This window comes from Protopterus annectens, chromosome 7.part1 (genome assembly GCF_019279795.1).
Source record: "Protopterus annectens isolate FY-2018-M chromosome 7.part1, PAN1.0, whole genome shotgun sequence".
In the NCBI taxonomy this organism is placed as follows: Eukaryota; Metazoa; Chordata; order Ceratodontiformes; family Protopteridae; genus Protopterus; species Protopterus annectens.
This window is the reverse complement of record NC_056740.1, coordinates 159,450,369-159,472,868: the sequence shown is the minus strand read 5'-3', so window position 1 is coordinate 159,472,868 and position 22,500 is coordinate 159,450,369. Positions and strand designations below refer to the sequence as shown.

The 22,500-nt window shown below is 44.8% G+C and overlaps 1 protein-coding gene across 1 annotated transcript in view; it reads right to left on the bottom strand.

Moving 5' to 3' along the window:
• The window catches only part of CCDC174 (coiled-coil domain containing 174), a 1,254,027-nt gene that overhangs the window by 904,440 nt on the left and 327,087 nt on the right, over positions 1–22,500 (bottom strand). The window lies entirely within an intron of this gene.

The window sequence follows — 22,500 nt, the reverse complement described above, 5'->3', positions numbered from 1 at the left end:
TGAAGAGACCAAGTACTAATCTGGCTTTCGGGGAATTGGTTCAGCCATGTCATTCTCCTTCTCTGCCCAATTAGAAATGAGATCCACCATCTCATAAGTGAGGGGATCCACCCAAGATGTAACTGGGCCAGACCTGAAGGCAACGAGGAACACTGTCTCCTCATAGGAAGGCTGGTGGACCACCCACCTTTCTGTCTCAAAAGTTTGAGAATCTCCAAAAATGAGGCATCCTCAAGGGGGATCTGGGAGCCCTTCCTCATTATTGAGATCTGTCTCCTTTGTGAGAAACTCCTGGGTGGAGTCTATATGCCCGTCTTACACATATGCTTTCGAGGGGACCTCCCCACTGGGATGTTCCAGACAGGACTCAGAAGATCTCTACAAGTCCCCTAAAATGGATGGTCTCAAGACCCGATGGGCTTAGCTGTTCCAAGTGAACTAGATGAGAAAGATCAGTACCCAGGTGTATTCTTTGGGAGATGGGTGGAACACAGCGAGAAAGAGAAGTCTGCTCATCCAATCAGAAGAGTAATCTCTTGACACCCCTGAAAGCAAAAGCAGAAGGAGATCCCAAAATTCACCCAGTGGGAGCCAAACCAACCTCTCCAAAGCCCAGAATTCCATTCAGCCCTGTCCTGAGTCTATGCCACTGTAGAGCTGTCCAGTGCCAGAGCTTCAAGAGCAAGGGAGAGCTCCAAAAGACTTGAACCCATTCTCCCAGATCCGGCACCAACACTTTGGAACCAGAAGGTCTCTGGGACAATGTGACTGAAGCCATTCACGTCAGAGATGGCACCAGAGAAGACGAAAACCAATTTTTCTGATCCAGAGTAGACAAGTATCTAAAAGGATAAAAATAGCAGTATCAACGAAAAAATGTTCTCACAAAAGTACACCCAAACCTCTGAACAAAGAGGATTCGCATTGTGGCAAACGACATCTAGGGTAATGTTAGGCTTTACAGTGGGCAATGGGTAAGGAGGAGAGGCTTAGCTTGGTATCCAAAGTCTTGAATGGACAAGGATGGATCCGAGGGCAGATATGATGACCCATCCACTGAGAAATGAACAAGAGATTCAACATCGGAAACACAGATTATCTGGTTTCTGGGTGCTCAGTATTCTGGCTCTGTCAAATACAATGGGATGGCTAATTAATTTAAGAGCCTTACGGGAAGTGATTTAAAATGATACTTTTGTGTTTACTAATGACAGCCACTGAAAAAGGAAAAGGAGGAAATGTTGTGGTCAAATTTACATAATGGGCAGGCAGCTATGAAGACATTCACACTACAGTCAAAGTCTTGAAATTATTTCATTTTCCTTTACATAAAAGCCTAGTCCATAGCTCCTTCCTCAGTTCACAGGTGATTAGCTTTAGCTGACCTGCTGTAATTCCTCTGTCTCCAAGAGGGACAGTTTTGGTTCCTTTCCTAAGCAAATATTTTAACATGCAATGGAACACTCTGTGTAATGAAAAATAAACCACAATACACAAAATGCAAGAAACTTAGAAAGAAACAGAAAACTTTTCTCACAAAGCATTCTATGGTAGATTCTGAGTGAGTTTATTCAGTAAATACACACACATGCATACATATATTTGCACTTGTTGACCAGAATGGTCCAACTGAGCATAGAAGATACCCCTCTGCAGTGAGGCCCAAAGGAATAAGCTCCAAAATAATTAAAAATAGATTAAAACAGATAATAAAATACACTGAAATATTTAGAAAAGCAGAATAAAATCAATAATAGCAAAACACATTAGCACTGCAATAAAAAGAAGTTATGTACTCACCATAACATTCCAAGTTCGTTGTCCATCTCGCCGTTCATTATTACAATGATGGGTTTGGAGCCGATCCTCAGCTCGACTCGGCTGAATACTTAGCTGAAGGTCTCAAACCTGGCTCGTGGCAAGAAGGTATCCCACAATGCAGTGGTGCAATTCCCCAGATCTTGTCTGCTGCTAATACTGAAAAATATGTACACTATATACATATCGACAAACATATACATAAAACATATATCCACTCCATATTATATGTACTGGAAGGAGAAACAAGCTGAGACAAAGAACTCCTGAAAGTAGTAAAAAATCTACCAGGTCTACAAGGAGTCTTTGGCAAGGGGAAGGAGGGAGGGTTCGTAAGAATGAACGGCGAGATGGACAACAAACATGGAACATTATGGTGAGTACATAACTTCTTTATGTTATGTTGTCCTATCTCGCCTTCATTCTTACAATGATGGGACAGTGTCCCTAGCACCTTTTCCCCTGGGTGGCTCACGGGAGTACACCTTTAAGCACCGTGGAACCAAAGGATGCTCTGTCCCTGGAGGCCAAATCCACTTTGTAATGAGTGATAAAAGTATGTGGAGTACACCAAGTAGCTGCTACACAAGTATTATCCATGGGAATTCTGGCTTGAAAAGCAGATGATGGTAGCCATTGCTCTAGTGGAATGAGCCTTCACTTTGAAAGGTAAATCTTTGTGATTAAAGTTATAGATGAATGTAATACAATTTGAAAGCCAACTGGAAAGAGTAGTTTTTGAGACTGAGGATCCTTTTTTTTGCATCAGAGAAGGATACAAATAACTGGTCAGATTTTCTGAAGTCTTTGGTCCTATGCAAACAGAAGCGGAGTTGTCTATGCACGTCCAGTTGATGTAATTTGTACTCTGCCTTGTTGCTATGATTAGGAAAGAACACTGGAAGTTCTATAGATTGGTTTATGTTGTTTGGAGAAGAGACTTTAGGTAGAAGGGATGGGTTTGTACCTAAGGATACCCTATCCTTACGAAAAATCAAATATGGCGGTTTAATAGAAAGAGCTTGCAATTCTGACACCCTTCTAGCAGAATTTATAGCCACTAAAAACAAGGTCTTCCAGGAAAGGAACTTGAGGTCAGAAGATGAAGAGGGCTCAAAGGGAAGTAATGTGAGAAGAGACAAAACAAAATTTAGATCCCAAGGAGAAAGGGGTTCCTTAAAGGGAGGTCTTAATAAGGAAGCACCTTTTAAGAAAGCTCTACACAACCTATGTGACATTAAGTCGGAAGTAGAATCACCAATGTGAAAATTTGAAATTGCAGCAAGTTGAACCCTAATGGTTGCTGCAGCTTAGCCTTGTTAAAACAGTTCTGCCAAAAATTCCAAAAAACATGGACAGGTGCAGAAGAATGATCAATGTACCTGTCTTGAGCCCAAAGGGAAAACCTCTTCCATTTACTAGAATACAGCTTTCTAGTGGAAGCTTTGTGTGAGGACATTAAGATATGTCTAACTGTAGGAGTGAAATTGTGAAGCCTCACTAAATTGGGAAGTGGAGCAGCCAAGCTGTCAGTTTTAGGGTGTGGAGAGAAGGATGAAGGTCCCCTGACATATGAGTCAGCAGATCTGGCACTGGGTCCAAAATCCAAGGCTTCTCCTGAAGATGAGGCCAAAGGAAGGGGAACCAAACTTGGCGAGGCCAGTAAGGAGCAATAAGAATTATCCTGCTTCCTGAGCATTGTGCTTTCTATATTACTCTGGGTATGAGAGGAAACGGTGGAAAGGCATACAGAAGTCCCGAGGGCCAATCGTGAGCAAGAGCGTCTCTCGGTGTCTCCCCCAGGGAGAGGGGGGATTAGGGTAAAGTAGATGCTGCACTTGGCATTCATGGGAGTGGCAAAGAGATCACAGCAAGGCTGTCCCCATGTTTGGAAAATCATTTCCGCTACATTGTGATTGAGAGACCACTCGTGAGGCATTAGGATTGCTCTGCTCAGCTTGTCTGCCATCACGTTGGACTTCCCCAGAATGTGCGTTGCAATTAGAAAGGGCTGGGAAGAAACTGCCATTGCCACACTCTTAGGGCTTCTCGACAAAGGGGGTAAGATCTGGTTCCCTCTGCTTGCTTATGTACCAAACCACAAACATATTGTCTGACTGTATTGCAATAGTCTCTAGAGGGAGAGAGTTTTGAAGTGCTTGCAATGCAAGAAGCACTGCTCTCATCTGTAGAACATTTATATGCAAGTGAGCTTCGTGTTCTTGCCATGTACCTTGAACTGTTCTTCCCAGATAATGCCCACCCACCCTATCTGGGGAGCATCCGTGGTCACTGTAGCTATTGGTTGATATGGAACAAAGGGTCTGCCTATTGTCACATGAGTGGAGTGTATCCACCATCTTAAGTCATTCTTGCAAGATTCCATTATTCTGATCAGATGAGATATCAGTAGCTCTTGAAGTGACCACTGGGAGAATAATAGCCATTGAAGGATCCTCATGTGCATTCTGGCAAGAGAGACCAGTGTAATCATGGAGGCCACTGTTCCTAGTAATCCTAGAATTACCTTTGTTTTCACTTTGGACTTGGGAAGGAGGTGAACTATCTGCTGTCTGAGTGCTATAACTCTTTCTGTTGGAAGATGTACCACCATAGATGAAGTGTCTAGATCTGCGCCTATGAATGTAATATGTTGACAGAGCAACAAGGCAGATTTTTGAAAGTTTACTGCAATGCCTAGCTGATTGCAGATGTCCAAAGTTAGGTCCCTGGCTTGTAGGAGTAGACGCTTGGTGGTGGCAGATAGGGAAACACACGGAATCCTAGATGTCTCAGGTGAGCAGTGACTACTGCCATACAGTTGGTGAACACTCTGGGGGCTGTAGTGAGACTAAAGGGCAGTGCTCTGAACTAGTAATGGCTGGCTCCCAGCCGGAAGCCTAAGTACCTTCTTGATGTCCTGTCCATTTTTATGTGGTAGCAAGCATCTTGAAGGTCTATCGAGCACATACAATTGTCTTTTCCTAAAAAGAGAAGTATAGACTGCAGTGTCACCATTCGGAACTTTGACTTCTTGACAGATTCATTAAACTTGCTTAGGTCTAATACGGGCCTCCAGTCCCCTGTTCTTTTTGGCACCAAAAAGAACCTTGAGTAAATTCCAAATCCTATTTGGTCTGCGGGGACTTCCTGGATGACTCTCTTGTGGAGCAATTTTTGAATCTCTATAGTTGCTTGTTCCCTTAGATCGGGTGGAACATATGGGATTGTTTTGGTCTGTGGAACAGAGTTGGAAAAAAGGATGGAGTATTCTCTGGATGTTAAATTTAGTACCCACTTGTCATTTGTGATACTTTGCCAGGCTTCTGGGTAGATTGATATACGTCCCACGACTGCCTCCAGAGTAGAGCAGTTGGGCCTCCTTTCAGGAGCGCTGATAAGGACGTCCGTGAAAGGAATCGCTGTCGCCCTGGTTTTGTGGGCCCACTCTGTCTTTGGGGCGGCATCTACCATTATTATCTCCCCCTCTGCCCCTGGGAAAGTTATCACCCCGTGCATCTTGGAAAAATTTCTGGGATCCCTTGAACCACATCTTTCTACTCTTCTGGCCTTTAGGATAAGGACTTAAAGCTACAGAAAAACATACTCCAACGGCAGAGAGAGTTTTCCCTTCCTGCTTGCACCGGGTTAAAGTGTCTTTTATGTTGGGTCCAAAGAGTGAGGAACCATCAAAAGGGGCATTAGTAAAGGTAGACTTACAGGGCTCTGCAAAGTTGCACAAGCGCATCTATGAGTGTCTCCTAAGGGAAAATCCAGAACCCGCTGCCCTGCTCGCTTCATCTGCTGTGTAGGATATGAGCCTCATGGAGGAGTTGACAATGGAATTTAAGGAGGGCAGCTCGGAGGAGACCTTCTCATTCACCCAACCAGCTAATGAACCTTGTAGAGTATCTCCTAGCTCTTTCAGAAGATCTCTTTGTAACCTTGCAAAGTGGGATAAGTAGTTCAGCGATCGCAGTGAGAAAGTCGCTGAAGAAAAGACACACTTCCCGTATCTGTCCATCATTCCAGAGTCTTTATTTAGAGGGTGAACAGATGAGGAAGTCTCTGCAAGTTCCTTCTTGGTGGCTGCTGCCACCACCATAGCATCTATGGGTACCCCCTTGGTTAGAAAATCCTTGCCCGAAGAAGCTAAGAAAAATTTGTTTGGCCTCCGACGGACCGGTTACGTAGTGTCAGTTGACTCCCACTCCTTTCGACTAACCAGGTCCATTATCTCATCAAAGGAGGAGACACCCAGGAGGCTGAAGGCTGAGACCCAAAAAGCCTTCAGGTACACTGACACCTCATCAGAAGAGGTGGTGGCCTGCCAGCTGCCTCTGTTTGAGAATCTCTAGAATATCTGCAAATGACATATCATCAGAAGACGACTGTGAGGACCCTTCCGACTCATCAAGGTCAGTGTCTGAAGTGATAGACTCATCTGGGGAGTCAACATGCTTCCTCTTGCAGGTTCTCTTGCAAGGTGGCTCCTCAGAAGGATATTCTGGGGAGGCCTCGGAGGAGAAGGGTTCACTCAATGGGCGATCCTGAGGCTCTGGATCTCTGCTGTCCTGTGGAATGGGTGGTGCCGAGACAGTAGCCGGTGCCTTAGGGGGACGAGTACTGGTATCCTTCTGCGGTGCTGAATGAGTAGACAACACACGCCTCATCAGCTCAAAGGCAGATCCTGCCGGCTCCGAAGACTCCCCCAGCTTCAAGGAGACAGAGGAAGGCAACGGAACCAGCGGGATCTGACCCGAGGCCGATGTGGGAGTCGAGCTAACCCAGGCCGACGCTCCAAGGGGTAGACTCGGCACCGAAGATCGGGGCCTAGAACCCCCCCGGGGTCGACCAGGGAACCCTGGCTCCCAGATTTCCCGGACAGCGCAGAGAGAGTAGGAGCAGATGTCAGCTCTGTGAACACCGAAAAGAGTCCCGGAACCGATGGGTCCACAGTAAGCGGTACCAAGCACCCTGGCTCCGAAGGACCAGCTTGGCTCAGAGGAGGAACAACAGTGGGTACAGTAGGCTCCGAGACCAAATGGGTGGGAGCTGAGAATAATTGAGTCAGCGCTTGCGACTTCAGGAGTCTGCACACCACCCGTTCCATGTCATCATCTGATAAGCTCCTTGTAGACCTGGAAGGAGAGCAAGACCTATGAAGGATTGGTGATCTCAACATCAGAGAAACCAGTGAAATATCAATGGACCAGCTCCGAGTGAAGGTATCTTGTGGCTCCGAAGGCGTTGGACCTGAAGCACCAGGCCTATCAACCAAAAGGACTTCCGACAGATCCGAGGACTGTGGAGCCGATGAAGTAGTGGCCTTGGAAATTTTAGGAAGTTTGACTGGCGGCTCCGACTGAGCTGATGTAGCGGGTGAATGTCTTTTCTGAGACTTATCCTTTTTAGCGGAAGGAGACGAAGAAGAGGAAGAACAAGTATAGATGGCTTACTCAAAAGAAGGCTTTAAGAGCCCTTTTAGAATCAACTTGTTTCTCCTTTCCTGAAGTACTCTAGCACTAAAAGAATGACAAAAGGTGCAGTCTTCTTGGAGATGAACGGCACCAAGGCAATAAATGCATATAACATGTCCATCTGTGATGGACATTTTTTGTGAGCACTTCTGACATTTCTATGTTCTCTCTCTTTTTGGTCTTTAGACATTTTTAAGGTAAGACCCTAAAGGCGACAGCAACACCAACAATAAAAAATTAGCTAAGACTAATATAGCTAAAGCTACACCAAATGTTACTACAGAACAACACAAGGAGCGACAACCAGGGGAGAAAAAAATAGAACCTCTAACTCAAACAGTTCTATTTTTTGACAAGACAATAAGACACTACAAGCCCTCTAACTTAAGCGAGCAAAAAGCTGTCTAACTTAAACGAGCTATAAAGAGACCAACAGACAAACAACCACTACATGGGATACCAAAAGAGGCCTACAAAGCGACGGCAGAAGCCATGCTAAAGGGGAAAAAACTATTACTACCTAACAAAGAGCAGCAAAGAGGCACAACAAGTTAAATCTAATAAGCTAAAAGCTATAGATATGCAAATATAACAAGTTTTAGACAAAGTAATAGAAAAAAATTGACACAACTTAGCCACGGCCAAGATGAGCACATCCAACCTCGTAAAGCGGCAAACGAGATCTGGGGAATTACACCACTGCATTGTGGGATACCTTCTTGCCACGAGCCAGGTTTGAGACTTTCAGCTAAGTACTTGGCCGAGTCGGAGCAGAGGATCGGCTCCGAACCCATCATTGTAAGAATGAAGGCGAGATAGGACAACATAACACGCAGGAGTTTAGAAGTGTAAATTCGGTAACAAAGACTATAAGCAGTACTATCAAAGTGTAAATTCGGTAATATTTAGACTACAGTCTATATAAATATTGAAAAAAAGATGGGAAATACGATATCAAGGACACAGTGGAGGGAAAAAAAAACATACAAGTATCAAGAACAGTAGGGAGAAAAACACAGGATGGACCTAGTATCTAACACATATGAAAGTCATGGATAAATTCAGTACAATTATAAAATGTCCATGTTTACTTAGAATGGAGACAAAGACATTACACATAAAGAAAAGGATTAGTGAAAATTGCAAGAAAAGGGAAACTAAGACAATATGGTAAAATTCTGTGAGGACTAGAACTGATAATGTACTGTACCACAATTTGCTGGAAACACTGTATGCAATGAGACTGAGAAACAAAAGTCTTACTTACCCAAGCTCGTGCTGAACAGGTGCCAGTCTCTCCTTTATGGACCAAGTCTTGTGCAATTTTCAAATGAATTCTCCAAACACTGTAGTTTACTTAATAAGGTTTTATTAGATGTTCACAATATCCTGATACTGTCTCCATTAACAGTACTGATAAACAATTCAAGTTGCTTCACGTCATATTCTAATTGTCCTGAACAATGTAAACTGACAGTCTCTAGATGACTTGTTTTCTGTACTCATGCTCGAGTGTTTGACATCATCTCTGAAGTAATAGATCAAATGAACTTACTAACCTTAACTGAACTGCTATCCCGAACGCAACATATTATATTGCTTCAGTCCAGTAATTTATTTACTTTTTCTAACCTTGGTCTCCAGCTTTGTCTTGTATGTGCAACATTCCATTAAATAACATTCTGTAGCTGACAAAGTTTTATCTTTCCCTTGAGCAAAGAACATTCTGTCTAAACACTTTATGCTTATCTTTTCTTTTTAATAAACTGTCTTCCATGCTTGGCCAGCAAGATTATTTTCCTTTGTGCTTAACTGTCTTTTATGCATAAGTGAAACACAATTTATTTTACCCTTTAGCCTGTCTAATAAATGGAAATCCCTAATCTAACAGAGAAAGTAAGACAATATGGTAAAATTCTGAGAGGACTAGGTTGTACAGGGGATAAGTGAGATTTGAAGTGAGATGGAGTGGAATGTGTGTGGGTGTCTATATGTGTGAGCATGTGTATGTGTGTGTGTGTGTGTGTGTGTGTGTGTGTGTGTGTGTGTATATATACACACACACACACACACACACACATATATATATATATATATATATATACATATATGTTTACAGGTTGGTACTAGGCTATCGGCCCTAGGGCCTATACAAGCCTAGCCACAACAATTCCCTGGATATTTCTTCCCACAAAATCTTCTTCCTTCCTTCATATATATATATATATATATATATATATATATATATATATATATATATATATATATACATATACATGTATATATATATATATATATATATATATATATATATATATATACATACACACACACACACACACACACACACATATATATATAAATATATATATATATATATATATATATATATATATATATATATATAAAATACAACTTCAACGTAATAACTAGAAGAAAACAAATAAAATAAAAATAAAAGTTAAAATAAAAGTCCGAGAGCCAATAATTAGCGCTTTTATCCAGGTTTAATGTACTGGACTTTTTCAGAATGTTTAAAAATACAAATAATGTGTTAATAAATAAGCATCAACTGTAAAGAGATGATGACATCAAAATTCCAAGACCAACAGAAAGCCATGCATTCAGAAATATGTAAATTCTATAATACAGTAAGACATGAATATTCAATAAATGTACAGAAGTTCATGAATAAGTAAAAGAAAAACAGAACTACAGAAAATATAATAATTATTGGTTCCATTTTAAAGCACATCTAATATTTATATGTTCATTCAAACCAGGTGGGGCTTCAGCATTTAACAGAAGCTGCCAGCACAACTCCTTAACTTCCAGTAATGTGTTTTTGTCTCCAAAAAATAAAGGTACATGGTCTAAAACAAAGAAATTAAAGCCTGTAAACAAGGTGCAAGTGTTACTATGTTTAGCTAAAGCATTGTTAGGATCACAATTTCTGATAGCTGCCAGGTGTTCTTTAATTCTGGTGGAAAGTTTACGTATGGTTTTACCAATGTAGAATGAGAAGCAAGTGGTACAAATAGCAGCACAGACCACAAATTTGGAATTACAGTCAAAATGACCATTACATTTGACCATATAGTTAGTGTGTTTAAAAGTGTAACTGTTTCCAGTAAGAATCCATTTACAAACAATACTTTTGTTACAAGTAAACATGCCTTGTACATGTTGTATGATATTTGGAGACAATAAAAAAGGCTGGTCTCTATTCTCAAACATTAATTGTAGAGATTTATTTTTCTTGTAAGCAAAAGTAGGGCTGGAACCCAATTTCATATTGATTTCCTGACTAGAGGTCAAAATCTCCAATTATTATAAAATACTTTTTTGATTGCATTAGAGTCTCTACAGATGGGAATGGGGAAAGAGGAACATCTATCAGTTCCAGTGTTGGTGGGAATCGAAAAATTTAATAAGGGAGATGGATTAGTGGGAGTAGGTGGAACATTATTAACATGTGGAAGAGTGTTCTTATGTTTAGGAGTGAAAGCATTAAGGATGATGGGAGGGAACTTAGTGTGTCTTAAAGAGTTTACCTCTGTAAAAATAGACTGTAATAAATCATTAGGATACCCTCTATCTAAAAGGAACTTGGTAAAAATGAGACATTCATTTAAAAAAGAGGAATCATCAGAAATGATACGAGAGAGTCTAATGTATTGTCCTTTAACCATGTCATGTTTCATAAAATGAGGGTGTATACTAGAAAAGTGTAAATAATTATTTCTGAATGCGCTCTTCTAAAAATAGATGTCCAAGAAAGAGTGTTGGAGTTGAATGTGACCTGTATGTCTAGAAAATTCACTACTTTACCTATGGTAGAAATTTTAAAATTTAAGAAAGGGATACTATTAGACATCCGACTGATAAATGTATGAAGATCATTTTTATTTCCTTTCCAAACAAAAAACAAATCGTCAATGTATCTTCTATACAGGAGAACTTGACTAAAGTAAGGTAAAGATACTAAGGAATTGATTTCCCACCAAGCTAATATTAAATTAGCATAAGCTGGTGCTAATTTAGCTCCCATTGCAACTCCCTTAATCTGATGAAATATTTTGTCTGTAAAATAAAAATAGTTATTGGTAAGAACCAAAGAAGTTAAAGTACAAATGGTGTTAATTCTATCAGAAGAAAGATTAGTATATTTATTAAGATAGTTATTTAAGTATGAAATGCCTATATCATGTGGAATGTTAGTGTATAAGGACTCAATGTCTAAGGTAACAAGAATACTATCAGAACAAGTAGGAGGATTTGAATGCAATAAATTCAAAAAATCCCAAGAGTCTCTTAGGAAATAGGGAGACTTCTGTACAATTGGGTTCAAAACTAAGTCTATATATTCAGCTATACCTTCAGTTTTATTTCTTTTATTAGATACAATATGGCTAAAGGGAGGGTTAACAATGTCCTTATGCATCTTGGGAATCCCAAAAAACTTTCCTAAGTGAGGATTATTAACAATTATAAAGTTAGCTTCCACCTCAGAAATAAAATTCTTGTTGAGTAACTCAGTAATGGTAGTGTCAATAGATTTAAAGGCCATTTCAACCTCAGAAATAGAAGCAGGGGAATAAAATTCACAATTAGTCTTCCATGCTTGGCCAGCAAGATTATTTTCCTTTGTGCTTAACTGTCTTTTATGCATAAATGAAACACAATTTATTTTAACCTTTAGCCTATCACTAGTCAATGACAAATCCCTCAGAATTATGAGAGCTGATAAGGGCTCTGGTATTGTTTTAATGGAACAAACTAAATATACACATATTTTACTGAAAGATTTAACTAATAGGAGGAAAGAGTCCCTGACCATGCAGAGTAGATGCCTTGTGGGGGATGGTCAGGAGCCAGTCGTCCAGGTAGGGGAAGACCTGAATTCCCTGGAGTCTCAGGTGGGCCGCTATCACTGACAAAACCTTGGTAAACACCCTGGGGGCTGTGGTGAGACCAAAGGGAAGGACCCTGAATTGGTAATGGCTGGCTCCTAGCCGGAAGCGGAGGAACCTCCTGGAGCGTCTGTCCATCAAGATGTGGTAGTACGCATCCTTGAGGTCTATAGAGCACATCCAGTCGTTCTCCTGCAAGAGGGGGAGAATGGATTGAAGTGTGACCATCCGGAACTTTTCCTTGGTTACTGACAGGTTCAACAGGGATAGATTGCGGATTGGCCTTAAGTCCCCTGTCTCTTTTGGCACCAAGAAGAACCTGGAGTAAAAGCCCGAGCCGAACTGGTCTGGGGGGATGTGCTGAATGGCTCTTTTTTCTAGCAGCTGCTGGATTTCCACAGAAACGGGATTTGGTAACCTCTGGATATGATACGAAGCACCCAGCGATCTGTCGTGATGGACTCCCAAGCTGTCAGGTGCCTCAAAAAACGCCCCCCAACTGCCTCCAGAGTGGAGCAGTCGGGTAACCCCTCAGGGTTGCTGCGTGGACCGATCAGAGAACGATTCTCTGGACCCAAAACTCCTCGGGCCCCCTCTGCCCTTAGGGTGGCGTCCACCCTGTCCTCCTCTGCCTCGGAAGGACTGGGTGTCCGGAGCGTCATGGGACTGTTGCGACTTCCGGAACCACATCTTCTTCTCTCCCTTTTGGTTCTTGGAGAAAGACCTCTGGGGAGCAGAGAAGCGGACTCCGATGGCAGACAACGGCTTCCCGTCCTTCTTGCTCTGGACTAAAGTTTCGCGTACGGTTTTGCCAAAGAGGGCAAAACCATCGAATGGGGCATTAGCAAACAACACCTTAAAGGGTTCCGCGAAATCACAGTGGCAGAGCCATGCCTGTCGCCTCATGACGACGCCCGCTCCGCTAGCTCTAGCGGCTCCTTCTGTAGCATGGGATAGTAGCCGCATAGAGGTATTAGAAATAGACCTTAGAGTGGCCATTCGGGTAGAGTACACCTGCTTGTCCTCCGCCGACATGGACTCCGGGGGCGACCCAGCGTACTCTTTAATAAGGTCTCGCTGGAGCCGTATGACATGCGCCATGCAGTTCAGTGACCTTATCGAGAAGGTAGCTGAACTAAAGACTCGCTTCCCAAGGCGGTCCATCGCCCGAGACTCCTTGCTAGGAGGATGGACCGAGGGACTTTCTTGGGCCAGTTCCCTCTTCTTGGTGGCTGCTGCCACCAACATGGCATCTACCGGGGATCCCTTACTCCAGTGCACTCTGTCGGAGGGGGGACTAAGTATCCTATCAGGTCTCTTTGAGACAGGCTTCACAGTGTCCAGCTCCTTCCACGCCTTGGTAGTGATCAGGTCTACCAGGGGGTCGGCTGGAGGGGACACCCAAGAGGTAGACGGGCCTGCTTCAAACACCTCCAGGAACACAGACTCGTCCGAGGTAGGCTTTGGGGCAGACCACCCTCCCCTTATTCTGTGCATCTCAATGATGTCACCAAAGGAGACATCTTTGGGAGGTGATCTTGGGGAGCCTTCCCCTTCCTCCAAATCTGTGTCCTCGGTCAAGGACTCAGGGGAGTCCAAGTGCCTCCTTTTGCACTTGTGCTTGTGAGGGACCTCCTCGGGGGGGCTGTCCGAGGAGGCCTCACCAGGCTCATCATGTCCCAACAAGGGAACTACCTGGGATGTTAGAGCAGGCTGTCCCTGGGGCCGGGTGATAGCAGTCAGAACCAACTGAGAGGGAGTGCGGGGTGGAGCCGTAGCTGTGGCTGGGGGCCTGGAATCCCTCGACATAGCCCTCTCCATGTCGAAAGGCGAAGGAGAACTGCTCTCTTTGGGATCCGAGAGCAAACCCTCCCTCGGATCCGACGAGCAGGTCTGGGCTGGAGCCGACGCTATCGGATCTGACAGGCCAGTATGCTCCGACCTGGATGCAACCGAAGGCACACGGACACCCTCGGATCCGAAGCTCAGCTCTCGGCTCCGAGAGCTCGGATCCGCCGAAAAGGGACCCAACAGACTCGAGGGCGCTGTCGGCGCCGAAGTACCCGATACTATCGGCGCCAACACGCCCCCGGCTCCAATGCCACTCGGCTCCGAGGACTCCAAACCCGGGAAGTGGGTTGGAGAAGGAGCGATCGGGGCGAAAAAGGGGGTCGAGCTCCACCCCGGAGGGGGGGGGGGGGCAGGAGCACTCCAATCTGCAGTTGGGTCTGGAGGAATCTTCTCATCATCCGGTCCAAATCTGTGTCCGTTAAGCTTTTGGTCGACCTAGAGGAGGCCACCGAGGCGGGATGGGAGTACCGCCTTGATGACCTCAAGGGAGACTGGGCCTCCTCCTCCTCCAGTCCTGGTGAGAAGCAAGGTGACTGGAGCCAGGAAGGAGAAGACTCGGAGGTCTTGGAGGGAGAAGCCCGCTTAGCTGGCGGGGCCGATGTAGAGGCCTCGGCCCGCTGCTTGTGATGCTTCTCCCTGCGCTTCTCTTTTCTGGCTTCCCTATCCTCCTGGCCCAAGGTGGGAGGTTGACTCCCGGCCAGGGGAAAGGAAGCAGTCGTGGGTACTGTCGCGGCTGCGGCAGGCACCACGGGGGGACCGGAGGTCGGAGCCGAGTCCGGGGGCAGAAGTCCCGCCAGAATCAACTTCGACCTCTGGTCCTTAAGTGCCCTGGGGTTGAAAGCCGCACAAATAGTGCAGTCAAAGGAGAGGTGTTCAACTCCAAGGCACAAGACGCACCGAGTGTGGCCATCCACTGGGGATGGCTTATGGCCACACTCGGTACATTTAGAAAAAAATGTCTCACACTCACAAACACACTTTTTCTGACAGGAAAGTAAAAGAAAAAGATTAAATTTTCTCACAAAGTATTGCTAAGAAACAACCGACGCCTGGAACTCAAGGATCAATCTGCTGGCTTCAACCGCGGCAAACTAGATCTGAGGTCAGGTAGGGATGGCAGGGGATTATGGGTAGGGGGAAGAGCTTGGAGCTCGGATCTCAGCTGTTGGAAACTGCCAGCTCGGATCCGATATGGATCCGAAGACCCATAGGTTGATGCCCAAATTAAGTTAACTACTTCAGATCTTTGCTTTTTGTGGCTTTGCCCCCATACCCCTGGAAATTAAACATACTAACTCCATAGTTGTAAGGAGAAAGAGGACAGCTCATAACAATATATTACAGTCAACCTGTTGAAGTCTGACTGTAATATAACACAACTACTCACACTAATGACAAACATTATTAAAAACATGGTATGTGATGAATGTGCGCTACGACCAAATCTACTGTACCCACATTTTGATAGGACTAATATTCATAACAGACATGGTGTTAGCTATATACAGTTTAATCAGGCCCAATAGGGCTGAGGAAGACAAGCTGGAACAGCAGTAGCATGCACATCACAAGAACAAGACCAGCTGGATGGATTTAGCTCTCCTGGTTTTCTTAATTTTCTTAGTTGAATCTTTCACACTAACTTTTCTTTATTATACTGACATACATATCCATATATATTTACTATTAATTTTCATTACTACTAATAGGATTCCTCATGTAAACCACAGTGATATGCAGACAAACTATAAATATTGTAGATTGTGAAGTGCTGTATTATAATTATCAAAGCTTAATCATAGTAATTCATATTTAAAACTTACTATTATGTATATATTCACAGAATGCTTCTTTAGTTATTGTTTTGTACATATTCAGGGATTTGGATTGAAAATTACGTGTAATGGATATTTTTAACACTACCACCGTTTGGTCCAGGTCATGGCTGAAAAGGGTACCTGAATCTACCCACTTAGCCAGTTAACAAAAAAAAAAACAGATGAACTAACTAGCCAACTAACTTACTAACCATGCAACTAAACCTACCTATCACTTGTGAGACACAAGCAAGAACATTCATGTAGTCCAAAGACTACACCTACGAAATATCACACTGTTCACAGTGCTATAAAAGGGGATTAAATTAAAGCATCAGATGGCTAAATAACAATGTCTACAAGACTGCAATAAATCTCAATGAAAATAATAAAAGAATAGTGAAAGTAGATAAAACAGGTAAATGTAAGTTATTTTACTGCAGAGAATGGAATGCTGGGAATGAACACCCTACAAAGAAAAAGAATCAAAAGAACTGAGAACTATTTAGGAGATATGATAAAACATCACTTCAACAAAAAAGAAGTTATGTACTCACCATAACGTTCCATCTGAGTAGTTGTACTTCATTTGTCTTCAACCTGTGGGTCTATGGATCCAAATCAGAACTGAGACGGCCGCATCACTAGCATCTGATCTGAGCTCCAAGCTCCCCCCTTACCCATAATGCCCCCTGTCTCCTTCCTTCCCCTAGATCGAGTTTGCTGCTCAACAACACATAAGACAGACCCAATCAGACCTTACCACTAATGGCTCCCCAATATCCCTAAGCCAAGCATAACAAGGAGAGCCACTATAGTGTTCACCTCCTATATACAAGGTTAGGACAACAGTGACAAGTTTAGGGGGAAGGAGGGGGGGGTGGTTGAAGACAAATGAACTACAACTACTCAGATGGAACATTCTGAAGTAGTTGACTTCATTTGGTCTTCAACGTGTGGGACAGAGTCCCCAGCTACTAACACCTGGGTGACCCTCATGGAAGGATATTCCTGAGCACGCTGGAGGCAAAAGATGCTCTACTCCTGGATACAATGTCTAATTTGTAATGTGAGATGAATGTATGACATGAGGACCAAGTAGCCGCAGAACAAATATCATCCAGCGACACCCTGGACCAAAAGGCAGAAGTGGCCACAGACCTGTTGGAATGTGCTTTTACCTGACTCGGAGGGGAAATGCCTTTGTCAGAATATGCTTGAATTTTACACTGGGAAATCCAACGAGCAATGGTCACTTCAGAAACTGGCTTGCCTAAGAATGGCTTTGAATAAGAGACAAACAACCGATCAGATTTGTGAAAGGATTTCATTATCTGTAAATAAAATCTCAGTTGTCTATGTACATCCAACAAATGTAGTTTATATTCACCCCTGATTTGGAACTTAGGAAAGAAAACAGGAAGATTGATAGCTTGGTTGATACTGGTTTCTGAAGCCACTTTGGGAAGAAAGACGGAGTAGTGCGCAGGGAAACCCTGTCCTTATGGAAAACCATGTAAGGAACTCTGCTGGACAATGCTTGAAGTTCTGACACCCTCCTAGCAGAAGTGATAGCCACCAAAAAGGCAGTCTTCCAAGATAGATATTGTAGGTCTACTAATGCCGCAGGCTCAAAGGGAGGGCAGACTAGAGCCTGAAGTACAAAGGTGAGGTCCCATGTAGGTGTAGGATCTTTCACCGGGGGAAGGGGGGGGGGCTTAAAAGAAAGGTACCTTTAAGGAAGGTTTTGCAAAGTCTAGAAGAGGGTAGGGAAGCCATGTTTTCCCCCACATGGGAATTAGAGATGACAGCCAGTTGGACTTTAACAGTAGAAGAGCTAGCACCTTGATGAAAGATACCCACCAAAAATTCTAAAACTGCTGGGACTGGAGCCATAAAGGGATTCACGTCCTGTTGAGAGGCCAATATGGAGAACCATTTCCACTTGCTACGATATATTTTCCTGGTGGAAGATTTGTGAGCTGCCACCAAAATGGTTTTAACCAGGGGGAATAAACTGGGAGTCCTTAATCATTAACAGAACTGGAGCAGCCAAGCGGTGAGCTTCAGACTATCCAGATCTGGGTGAGGAATCCCCGAGGGATGAGAAATGAGATCCGGAACCGGATCCAAGATCCATGGTGGAACTACCAGATGAGACCAAAGGAAGGGGAACCAGACTTGGCGAGGCCAGAATGGGGCAATGAGGATCACTGTGCTCCCCAGTCTGCAAGCTTTCTGAAGAAACTTTGGAATGACAGGTAACGGGGGGGTAGGCATAAAGAAGACCGGGAGGCCAAGCATGAACCAGTGCAGCCCTGGGGGCTTCCCCCTGAGGGGGGGTTCACAGCGAAGAACTCGCTGCACTTCGCGTTGGAAGGAGATGCGAAGAGATTGCAGCAATGCCGACCCCACTTGAGGAAGATCTGTTCCACTACTGAAGGATTCAGAGACCACTTCTAAGGCATCATAATCGTTCTGCTACGTCTGTCTGCTAGGATGTTGGACCATCCCGGGATGTGGGTTGCCACCAGAAAATGGCCAGTGGAAATCACCCATTCCCACACTCTAATGGCTTCTTGACAAAGGGGGTAAGACCTGGTTTCACCTTGTTTGTTGATATACCAGACTACTGACATGTTATCTGATTAGATTGCAATAGCTTCTACAAGAAGATGGGCATGAAGGGCCTACAATGCTAGAACTGTCCTCATCTCCAGGATGTTGATATGCAAATTGGTCTTAGAAGGGGTCCACGTGCCTTGGACTGTTCTTCCCGAGCAATAACCCCCCCCCCCAGCTGAGAGGCATCCGTGTTCACCGTGGTTTTGGGAAAGGACAGAAGAAAGGCAATGTCCAGGAAGAGAATCCACCAGCGAAGAGAGTCTCTGCAAGCCCGGGATATACGGACTGAATGGGTCAAAGGTAGGTCTAGTAGTGACCATTGAACTGCTACCATCCACTGGAGAACTCGTATATGAAGCCGTGCAAAGGGTAGAAGATTAATTGTGGCTGCATTGGAACCCAGAACCTGCATAACTGTCTCTGCTGAGGGAAGATGAGCCTGAAGAATGTAAGAAACATGAAGTCTTAAATTGTGTACCCTTTCCGGGGTAAGGTAAACCTTCATTTGGATGGTGTCCAACAGAGCTCCAATAAAGTCTAGAATCTGGACTGGAGTCAGTGGCGATTTGCTGAGGTTGATAGTAATGCCCAGACTGTTCGCTAATACAAGGAAACAGCCCCTGGCTTGGCAAAGCAGATGCTTGGTGGGGGCAGCAAGGAGCCAATCGTCCAGGTAAGGAAAGACCTGAATTCCCTGAAGCCTAAGGTGAGCTGCTACAACCGCCATCACTTTGGTGAACACACCGAGGGCTGTGGTGAGACCAAAGGGGAGGGTCCTGAATTGACAGTTATTTGCCCCCAGATGGAAGCGAAGAAACCTGCGGGAGCGCCTGTTCATCTTGATATGATAGTACGTGCCCTGGAGGTCAATTGCGCACATCCAATCCTTTGCCTGCAGGTACGGCAGGATGGACTGAAGGGTGACCATCCAGAATTTCTCCTTGGCTACTGAAAGGTTCAAGGTGGAAAGATCCAGAATGGGTCTTAGGTCCCCTGTTTTCTTTGGCACTAAAAAGAACCTGGAATAAATGCCCAATCCGGATTGGTCTGGCGGGATGGGTTGGATGACTTGCTTTTTTTAGCAGCTTGTCTATTTCTAGTGCTGCTACCTCCCTTTGTGCATGTGGAACATCCGGGAGGTGTTTTGGTGGGAGAGGTAGATCTACGAACAGAATGGGATTACCTCTGGATATGATTTGCAACACCCAACGGTCTGTTGTTATGGACTCCCACTCTGTTGGGTGTAGAGAAGGACGACCCTCGACTGCCTCCAGAAATGAGCAGTGGGGCAGCCCCACAGGCTGCTGTGCGGGCCTGTCCGAGAACAGTTCTCGAGACCTGAAATTTCTCAGACCCCCTCTGCCTCTGGGCCGGTGTCTATCATAACCCACTCTGCCTCTGGGGGAAGATGAGTCCTGAGTGTCCCGGGAGAACTGAGAATTCTGGAACCACATCTTCTTTGTCCCTCACTGATTCCTAGAGAAGGATCATTGAAGGGTGGAGAAGCGGATCCTGATGGCTGGCAGTACCTTCCCGTCCTTCTCACTCTGGACTAGGGCCTCATGCACAGACTTCCCAAACAGGGAAGAACCATCATAAAGGGCATTTGCAAACGACGCCTTGAAGGGTTCCGAGAACTGACAAAGCCGGAGCCAGGCATGGCACCTCATGGCAACGCCGGAACCAGCCGCCCTGGCGGCTCCTTCCATAGCATGGGAAAGGAGGTGCATGGACGTGTATGTTAACTGCTTTTAGACTGATCATACGTGCGGAGAACATCTTCTTGCCCTCCACTGATATGGACTCCAGGGGTGACTCAGCGACTTTCTTAACTAGGTCACACTGTAGTCAGATGACATGCGCCATATAATTCAATGCCTTTATAGTAAAGGCTACTGAAGCATACACCCGCTTCCCCAAACGGTCCATAGTCCTCGACTCCAGGTCAGGAGGATGGACCGTAGAGGTCTACTGCATGAACTCTTTCTTGCTGGCAGCTGCCACCACCATAACATCTACTAGGGACCCCTTACACCAACTAGTCCTGTCTGGTGGGGGCCTAAGTACCTAGTCTGGACGCTTGGGAATAGGCTCTAGGATGTCCAGTACCATCGGCACCGACCCCCCCCCGACCCCAGGAGTCCTTGGATCCATAGACTCCAAAACCGACAGTTGGATCGGAGAAGGACTTATAGGGATGAAGAAAGGCTGCAAGCTCCCTGCTCCGGAGGAAAAGGGGGCTGGTAAGACTCCCATCTGGATCTGGGTGAGGATGAACTTCTACATCATCCTGTCCATCTCTGCCTCGCTAAAGCTATAGGTGGATTGGGAGGAGGAAGCCACTGAAACCGGCCGTGAGTGCCAAGAGGGGAAGCTCTAGAAGGTGGCCTCTGGCTCAGGGGAGAACCTAGTCGATTGGACCTGGGGAGTACTAGGCATTGGAGGGGTCTTTGACTTAGCAGGTGGCCACGCCGGAGCTGATCAGTCCGGAGACCGCTTCCTGGGCTTGTCCTTTCTATGCTTGTCTCCTTCCCCAGACCTCATGGCGGGAGTTCGAGTCCCAGAGGCCTGAGAAGAAGTAGAAGTGGCAGAAGAAGAAGAGGTGGCTGTAGCCGTGGTTACAGGGACAGCAGTGCCTGATGAGGGAAGTAAACCCTTCATGACTAGCTTAGCCCTCCTACCCTTATGGGCCCACGGGTTGAAGCCCGCGCAAATAGGACAGGAGATGAGCAAATGGGCCGTGCCCAAACACACTATGCACAGAGTGTGGCCATTGGCTCGGGAGAGCTTATGGCCACACACTGTACACTTCCGAAATACAGGCTTGGAGGGCTCAGCCATCTTAGGAAAACAAGCAAGCACACACAGGCACTCACACACACACTCACTCGCAGAAAAGAGGAAGTGGGAAGGCCAAGGGGAAAAACTACAACAACTTTTCTTCTTCTTCTTTTGGCTTTTCCCGGTTAGGGGTCGCCACAGTGGATCACTTGTCTGCTCATGATTGGCAGTGGTGTTTTATGGTGTCGCGTTGCCCGCACGGCGCCCAACCTTCCACAGAAGGCACACACTCACACCTAGGGCCAATTTAGAGTGTCCAATCCACCTACAGCATGTCTTTGGGATGTGGGAGGAAACTGAAGCACCCAGAGGAAACCCACGCAACCACAGGGGGGGGACATGCAGACTCTGCACAGAAGGCACCCCAGCCGAGGATCGAACTGGAAAACCTCTTGTTGTGAGGCAGCAATGCTAACCGCTGCACCACTATGGCCACCCCAGGAAAAACTACAACAACTACTTTACTTTTTCTTTTTTTTTTCGTAAACAACCAACGGACAACACGGATAGGGGAGGTTGTAAAGAGAAGATAGGGAAACAAATCTACTCTAACTGTGCAAGAAAAACAGCCTACTTACCCCACAAATTCTAGCAGCTCTGCGACCACGATGCGTAGCTTTTCAGTGGCAAACGAGATCTGGGGGAAGGAAGGAGACAGTGGGGCATTATGGGTAAGGGAAGGAGCTTGGAGCTCGGATCAGATGCTAGTGATGTGGCCGTTTTGGATCTGATTCGGATCCATAGACCCACAGATTGAAGGCCAAATGAAGTCAACTACTTCAAATCAACAGTTAGCACCTTGAACAGATTTTTAATGCAATCATCTGTGCTAAAAATGGTTAAAAACTAATAACACCCACAGAGCATAAGAGAACATAATTGGCTACGTAAAAACAGACCACTAAAGGTCTGCACTGGTAATAAGAAACAAACATCTAAATGCATGAAAAGTGTTTCTTCTCCTATTTAAAAATTCTTGGATATGCAAAAATAATACAACTAAAACAGTGCAATTTCAAAATGTTTTCTCATTTACGGTGATGATAGACATTATAACATAGTACGATTACTGAAATAACTAACCAGCCAATAAAAGTTAGATAATTGTCATTTGTATGGAGCTCAATAATGTATACAAGTACAATCATGTTTACT